Here is a 7,539-nt window from a genome sequence, read left to right on the forward strand (position 1 = left end):
AGAATTCACGTTAACAAGCCACATCCGGAAGTATTCAGTACCACTTTATTAAACCAGGAAAATCCAAAAATAACACATGCTGGCACACGGAATATGCTATATGAGAGGAAATAGATCATATACATGCATACATAAGTAATTTATTTGTAAATATGGCATGTATTATCTCCCCCAAAAGCTCACTTCAAGCAAAAATAAATGGATTTAGGTATTTTCAGGGACAGATAGCGTGACAATTTATTATGCTGGTCTGAGACTTTTTAAGTCTTTTCATAGATTCCTTATTTCTTTTTTCTTTATACTTTTATGAAGTGTCCATTGACAGAAGATAACTCATGTTACAATGTAACAGAAACAGTCAAAAGTAAAAAACAAAATAAAACAGAGGTTTAATTAAATATTTTTGTCATTATCATTTGTAAAATCTTAATAAAGTATCTGATTTGTAATCCTTGCTTATAAGCAATTGGTATGACTTCAAAAAGGAGATGAATAGTTTGTCTATATTAGCGTGTACTATTTGTAACAGTTTCAGAACTTTTACCAAACAGCTTTTTTATGGGGATGCAGGATGTGACGTGTCTTTCTTGGAGCTTTACCAGTGCAATGAAGGACATACTGTAGTTAGCTAACATAGACTGTATGTAAAAGATGGACATATGTGCTGTGACATCATCAATCCACAAGTGACACAGCCTCAATATAAGGGGTTTGTTTAGTTTTGTATTTTATTTGTTTTTTGTGGGGCTTGTTTTGTTTTGTTTTGTTTTGATAGTATCGTTTTGTTTTTTCATAGCCATAAATGATTTTGGTGAATAAGATGTCACCTCAGCTTTGATAGCAACATCATGCATCCATAAACTATACAGGTGTAATGCAAAGTCATGGTGCAAAATTTAAGAATAGAAATCTGACTAAAACCTAAGCATAACCCTCTTGGACAGTCTGTTCCAAACAGCAAGCCATGTTATTTTTCAGATAATCTCATAAACAGTAATCCAGAAAGCACAAACATGGGAAACATGGTAAAAAGGTCCCTTGATGGCAAATGAAGCCTAGCAGAAAGCTATCAGCTGCAGCACAACTGTTAAGTAAAGCTGCACATTAAGATCTACCAGTTAACAAATGGTTGATTTATTTGACCATCTACTAGCAAATAATTGTTGTTATGAAAGGTAAAACTATCCAAACTGTTTGTTCTAAGAATGCTTTTTAAAGCTCTAAAGTTTAGGATTTTACCACTGGAACCTATGGAGATCAACTCACTTTTGCCATTAGCTATGAAGGCTGTTGCTAATTAGGGACATTAATTTAAGCAAGCTGACCACTGTGATATTAAAATGCTCAAAATGTCCAATAGCCAATAACAACCCAACAATGAACAGGACACAAGCTATACTCCCAGTGACAGTCCCAAGCCTGGATAAATGGAATCATAAAGAAGATTTCCATAATGGATTGGTAGATGTCAGGGTTAACGACTGGCTCCAGTGCTGCTGGCCAACAGGATGTTGGTATTGTTGGCTGAAGATAATGGAAAACGAAAGGGGGAAGGCATGTTAGGAGGCAGCGAGAGAGAAAAGAAATGCAGGAGTGTGTGGGTGAGAGTGGGGACTTTAAATATACAGACTATGACTGGTCTATGATATTATAGCCAGTTACAAGCACTAATCACTCAGACAACCAAGTAGAGAACATGACTTTAGCACTTTAGCACTCCACAATAAAGATCAAATCTAATTTGCTAGTAATCCTGGAGGTTAGGCCTGAAAATACCCAGGATTCATCCTGTGGGCACAATGAACTAACATTAATTTCATCTGTGACGCCATCATAAAGTTGTCAAGATATTGTTAACAATACATAAAATGATCATCATCACTGTATCAAAAGCAGAACACCACGAGAATGTGCACACTGTACGGTGAGACTGACCACCAGAAAAAAAAAAAGATCCTCAAATTAATGAAAATTCAACAAATCACTAGTTGGTTTAAGTTTTTTGTTGTTGTTGTTTTTAAATGATGAATAAAAATTTGAAAAACCCAAAAGAGCACAGACTGCGCTAGGAAAAGGGTTTTCATTGATAGTCGACTGTCTTCACTTATTGATCTGCTCTGAGCAGGTCTTCAAGCAGCTTATTATCATTATACAAGCATGTGAGTATCAGCCAAATCTGCTTAGAGGGATACCATCTGGATATGACGACAGAGATGATGCACATGCTATGTAACCTGAGAACAGAGGCTGATGATATCTTATCCTCAGTTGATTGTCCATGACTGAAGCTGTTATTGTTATTGTTTGGTTAATTTACTAGTGTTAATCATGTCGCTAAAACACAGAAACTTTACTCCTTTAGTCTCAAACATCTCGGGATTGTTATCGTCGATGGCAGTGATGCTGATGTTAATGATGGCGGCAGATTCGATGATGAAGATGAAGACAAATGTTTGTGACCAATTCTCCCACTTAGCATTTTCTCGCCATCAGTAGTAGTCATTATGTTTTTTTTTTTATTAAGGGGTTTTATTATACTTTTGGGAGCATGGCAGATGTTTTGTAATTGGTTTCTCAGCTCGTGTCCTGAAGCAGCCCCAAGTTTCCATGGTGACTCCTTACTCCATCGACTGAGATGTTATCCCTTTCTCTGCTGGGAAAAAGAAAGTGACACTGAAGCCTCGGAAAAGCTGCAGATTTCCAAGGAAAATTGTAATTATTCCTACAGAATTTTGATAATGTGACTTATGTTCTAAGAAAAGTAAAATGCAAAGTGTTTTGTTACATTCTTCAGTTCATCTCCTGTCAACCTGCAAAGCATGTCCAGTTTAGATATCTAATATATGAATCTAAATTGTACCGTGTGTGTTTGTTTATTATCACCAGAAGCAAAAAAATGGGCAAGGCGATTCTCAAGTGTAGGAAAGCTTTAAAGAAATAATAATAATAATCATAGAAAAGGAAATGCTCCTCTTGCACTCATCACTTTAGGACCTTTTTGTGGTGCATTAATTTTGATAGATGTGAACTGTTTTTACTTTGACTTTATAAAAATACTGTGCATTTAAAACTAAATAAAGCCTTTTAACAATGTTTATAGTTAATGTTTTGTTTTGTTTGTTTTATTAACCTAACCATACAAATAAATCAGGAGAAATAAAAGTTATTATAATATATTTAATTATTAAATTAGATAGTCCAATAAAAAAAAGAAAAATATTTACATCATAAGTCTGGGGTCTCATTTTTAAATGAACCATTCATTCAACTACCTACTGCCAATTTACAATCACCAACTAATCTAACATTGATCTAACTCCCAAAGTCATTGGATTTTGGGAGGAATTTTCTCTATATTAAAAAATATGACAAAGACCTTCCTTTTTCTAAGTGTTTACAAAAGCCTCTTTTTAAAACTTCCAGTTAATACCAATAACAAATACTTTTTATTAGTGTTTTCAGTAATGGTAAAGTAAAGTAAAAATTTAAAGTAGCTGTTTTAACCCTCTGAGATCTAAATTATCACCAGTGAGAAGCTCAACCCTAACTCCAACCACAGGCAATCAGATTACATCATCATCATCACCTTTATTTATAAAGCACTTTAAAACAACCACAGCTGACACAAAGTGCTGTACATTGGAACTATATAATAAAAAGATTACATAATGTTTGTACTTATTAAACTCCTTTTCCCAGTCTTTGTAGTCTTGAAACAAAAAAATTAATATAATTGATATGCATTACAAACTATCTACATTTTCTTCTAAAAATTTGCGATCATGAGGCGACCATTCTACCTACCTCTGTTTAGGGTTATCATCAATGAGGGGGAGGGTTAGGGTTAAAATGCCTTTTCTCCAGGGAGAAGACTAACTGAGGGGCTGCACCGAGTACCGGTAAAATTGATATAAGTTGTATTTTTTAAACTGCGAATGTTGCAAAGCTTCTAGCCCAATCCAAGAACAAAAATACAGTGGTGAAAACTGACCATAACAGGTTCCCTTTAAAGAGGTATTTCATAATGACCCTTAGAAGTAAACACCATTAATATGGTGATGTGATATACCCACTGCTGCACTTTCAATCATCAGCCAAACAGATCCAGAAATCAGCAAAGCCATGACCGTGGCCCCGAGGTGTAGGTCACTGTAGACCTCAGAGGGGTCATAACACATGTGTTCCAAGCACAAAAAGTAACTCTGATTGAGACGTAAAACACCACCACAACAAGTCAAGTCAAATTTACTTATAAGCACATTTATAAACAACACAAAATAATTGAAAAAAATTGAAAAAAGAAAACATAAAACATGCAAACATGAATAAAGTAGAACTGTTCAAAAGTAAATAAATGAAAAACTCAAGTCTGTTTTAAAAGCAAAAAAAAAAACCAAAATGTTTTTCAAACTGATTTTAAAAACTGTTCTAATGTTGGGAGTTCCTGATGTGAAGGAGAAGTTGTTTCAGTCAGTGCAAAAATGCAACCTCCTCTGTTTGTTATAGATAGCTAGGATTTGTTCAGTAGATCGCAGGGATCGAATGGGAGTGTGCAAAATTCAAAGATCAGAGAGGTAAGAAGATGTGACTGCTACAAAACAGCAAGAGAATTTCTTTTAATTACAGTTGGATGGATGTTATAGTTCAGAACAACACATAATCATATTTCCCAAGATGATCAATCCTCCAACTGTTACATGGATTGTTTAGGGCAGTGCGGTGAAAAGGAACTAGCACTGTTGCCTTAGAGCAAGAGGTCCTAGTTCAAACCCATCAGGGGGCGTTACAGTGTCAAGTTTGCATATTCTCCAAGTGCTTAAAAGGCTTTTCTCCAGGTGCTCCAGCTTCTTCCCACAATCCAAAGACGTGCTTGTCTGGTTAACTGATTAATCTTAACTGGCTATAGCTGTGAATGAGAGCGTGAGTGGCTGTCTGTGTCAGACTCAGTTGACACCCAGCATATTTTCCTTAATGAATAATTATTTGAATAAATAAACATTTGATTTCATATATTTCGGTTGCATTTCACTCAAAATTATTGCTTTGTGTTTTATTGGAGGTGAATTTTTTGTGTAATGTCTCATATATCCTCAGCTATATTTGAAATAAATTTGTTTTCTTTGAAGTACTGTGACACTAATTTGTGACATTGTGTGAAATCTGTAAAGAAGGGACATCACAAACAAGCCATGTGAGCCTTTGTTTCAGTGCAGGAGTAATGGAGTCCTAAAGGGCACAATCATTAAGGTGTGATGCATGAAGTCCTACTTTCAGCATCTGCTGCAGCTTTATCTCACAGCGATACCATGATCTTATACAACATCGTCTCCCCTCCCACCTCTGTGATTTTCTTTACCAACCTTATTAGAGACATAAGGAGATAAGCTGCTTTCGACTCTGCTGCTTGCCCTCTCAGGTGGTTAGCCCTTTACCTCAGCTTGGAGTCAGACCTGTTGTTTCCATGACACTGAGCCATGAGAGGAGACCACAGCAACAGCACATCCATTTATACCAATAATTTGAAACAAGCTTACTTCTCCTGCTAACTAGTTGGGAGCCTCAGATTGTCATTTTGGTGATTTACTTTTCAAAGACCACAGTGTTTGTTGGGTTTTGTTTTGCCTTCATTTTCTTTTCTGGATAATGATAGGTCTTTGTGAGTCCCTGAAGATGCAGAGGATGATGATGTCAAAATCTGCTAGCCTTCCTCCTCAAACTAACATCAATTTTCAGTAAGATAAGACTGTTTTTTTCTCAGGGAACAAAAAAAAAACTCACCTTTTTTTCTTCAGTGCTGATTTTTTCTTCTTCTTGTGAAATGCCTAAATAAAGCATCCTCTTATAGAGAAAACTAAACATGGCCGGTATTCCCTCAGATAATATAGCGCTCAGTTGTGGATATGTGAGAGTACATGTTATCTCCTGTCACATCCGTTTTGTTTTTATTATCTAGTTTCATGCTGTTGTGCATGTGTGCAAATAAAAAACCCTACATAAAGACGATTATGAGCGTAATAAAAAAGACATTAGGTAGTAGAGCTTTAAAGTCTTCAATCAGAGCTTGAGGTCATTCTTTTTAAGTGATGACTATGTCAGCGGATGGTCTGAATGTGTCATATTCTTTTGGATGTCAAAGGTTGACCATGTTTGGGATGGTGAGCTGTAGCTGAATAAACTGAAAAAAGGAGATGTGAGCTATTTTCAAGGCTTTAACAGCAAAAACAAAACAAAACAAACAAACAAAATAGTGGTTTTATATCATGAAAGATGCAACGTGTTCTTGTCTCAGTGTCTTGTCTCAGAAGCCGCCTGCATCTCAACATTAAGGTTTTCTTTGACAGCGGTCTTTGCAACAAAATGAGGTGCCGAATGAAAACACTGCTGAAAACAGTCCTGTTTTAAAGATCCACATTGTCCACATTAAGAGGCTTACATGGTGGTGGTAATACGGTCCGTAGAACACATCGGGCGAGTGTATTTGACCTCAATTTTCACTCCCGAATTGGTTCACAGGTTTTTTAATTTCCCTTGCTGGTTACAGTATATTTACCCAACACATGCATTACATAATACAACATAACAGTTGGCCCTTATGAATGATCATAATTTACAAAATGAACATAATTTTTTATTGAAATGAGTGAATGAGCCCATAAATCCATCAGGAAAGTGTTTACAAAGGCCACTTTCGCTCTGATTTTTATAAGGCCAAAGGTTTTTTTGCAGTCACAGGTATTGCCCCCTGGTGGCAATTAAAAGCACTATTTAGTTTACAAAACAGTCACAAAAATCAGCTTTGCAGCTGTTTTTCTACACTTTTCAATGCGTCCACAGCAAAAAGTGTGTGATTCAGTCACGTGCTCAAGCCTCAGTCATGCAGGCGTAAGGCCAGAACCACAGTAATTAGATGCTACAGACAATACTCTGACTGGATGGAAAGTGGTTCAAGGTTGCAAAGAAGTATAAGGGACTACACCAAAAACCTCCTTGCCAGTGCATTGGTTGCAAATTTGTGTGGTTGCCCGTAGCTTGTATAGATGTCAAATCATGACAAAACACTTGCCAACTACTCACTAAGGGGCAGTGAAACTGTGAAAAATGCAGCATAAACTGGGAACAGAGACCGTTGACCTTCAAAGTAAAAATCGTGCCTTTTGAAACGTCTTGGTTTCAGTGGTAAGGCTCAACTTTTACCTTGAAGGCGAACATTCTCAAGAAGATCAAGAAAATGACAAGTGTTTACTGACAAATAAACGTCTTCCATGCAAACTAAAGATGACAACAATCTGCGAATGATGAGAGCAGGTTTTCAGTGCAGCGACCTCTTTGACTAATTTCATATAGTGCCAGCCAGCAGCCTCCAGCAACCACTCATCAACCAATTTAATTTAATTCAGTTTCATTTATACAGTGCCAAATCACAACAACAATCACCTCAAGGGGTTTTATATTGTAAGGAAGACCCTACAATAATACACACAGAGAAAAAACCACCAATCATATGACAACCTATGAGCAAGCACTTTGGCGACAGTGGGA

The sequence above is a fragment of the Pelmatolapia mariae genome, linkage group LG22, assembly GCF_036321145.2.
Source record: "Pelmatolapia mariae isolate MD_Pm_ZW linkage group LG22, Pm_UMD_F_2, whole genome shotgun sequence".
Classification (NCBI taxonomy): domain Eukaryota; kingdom Metazoa; phylum Chordata; class Actinopteri; order Cichliformes; family Cichlidae; genus Pelmatolapia; species Pelmatolapia mariae.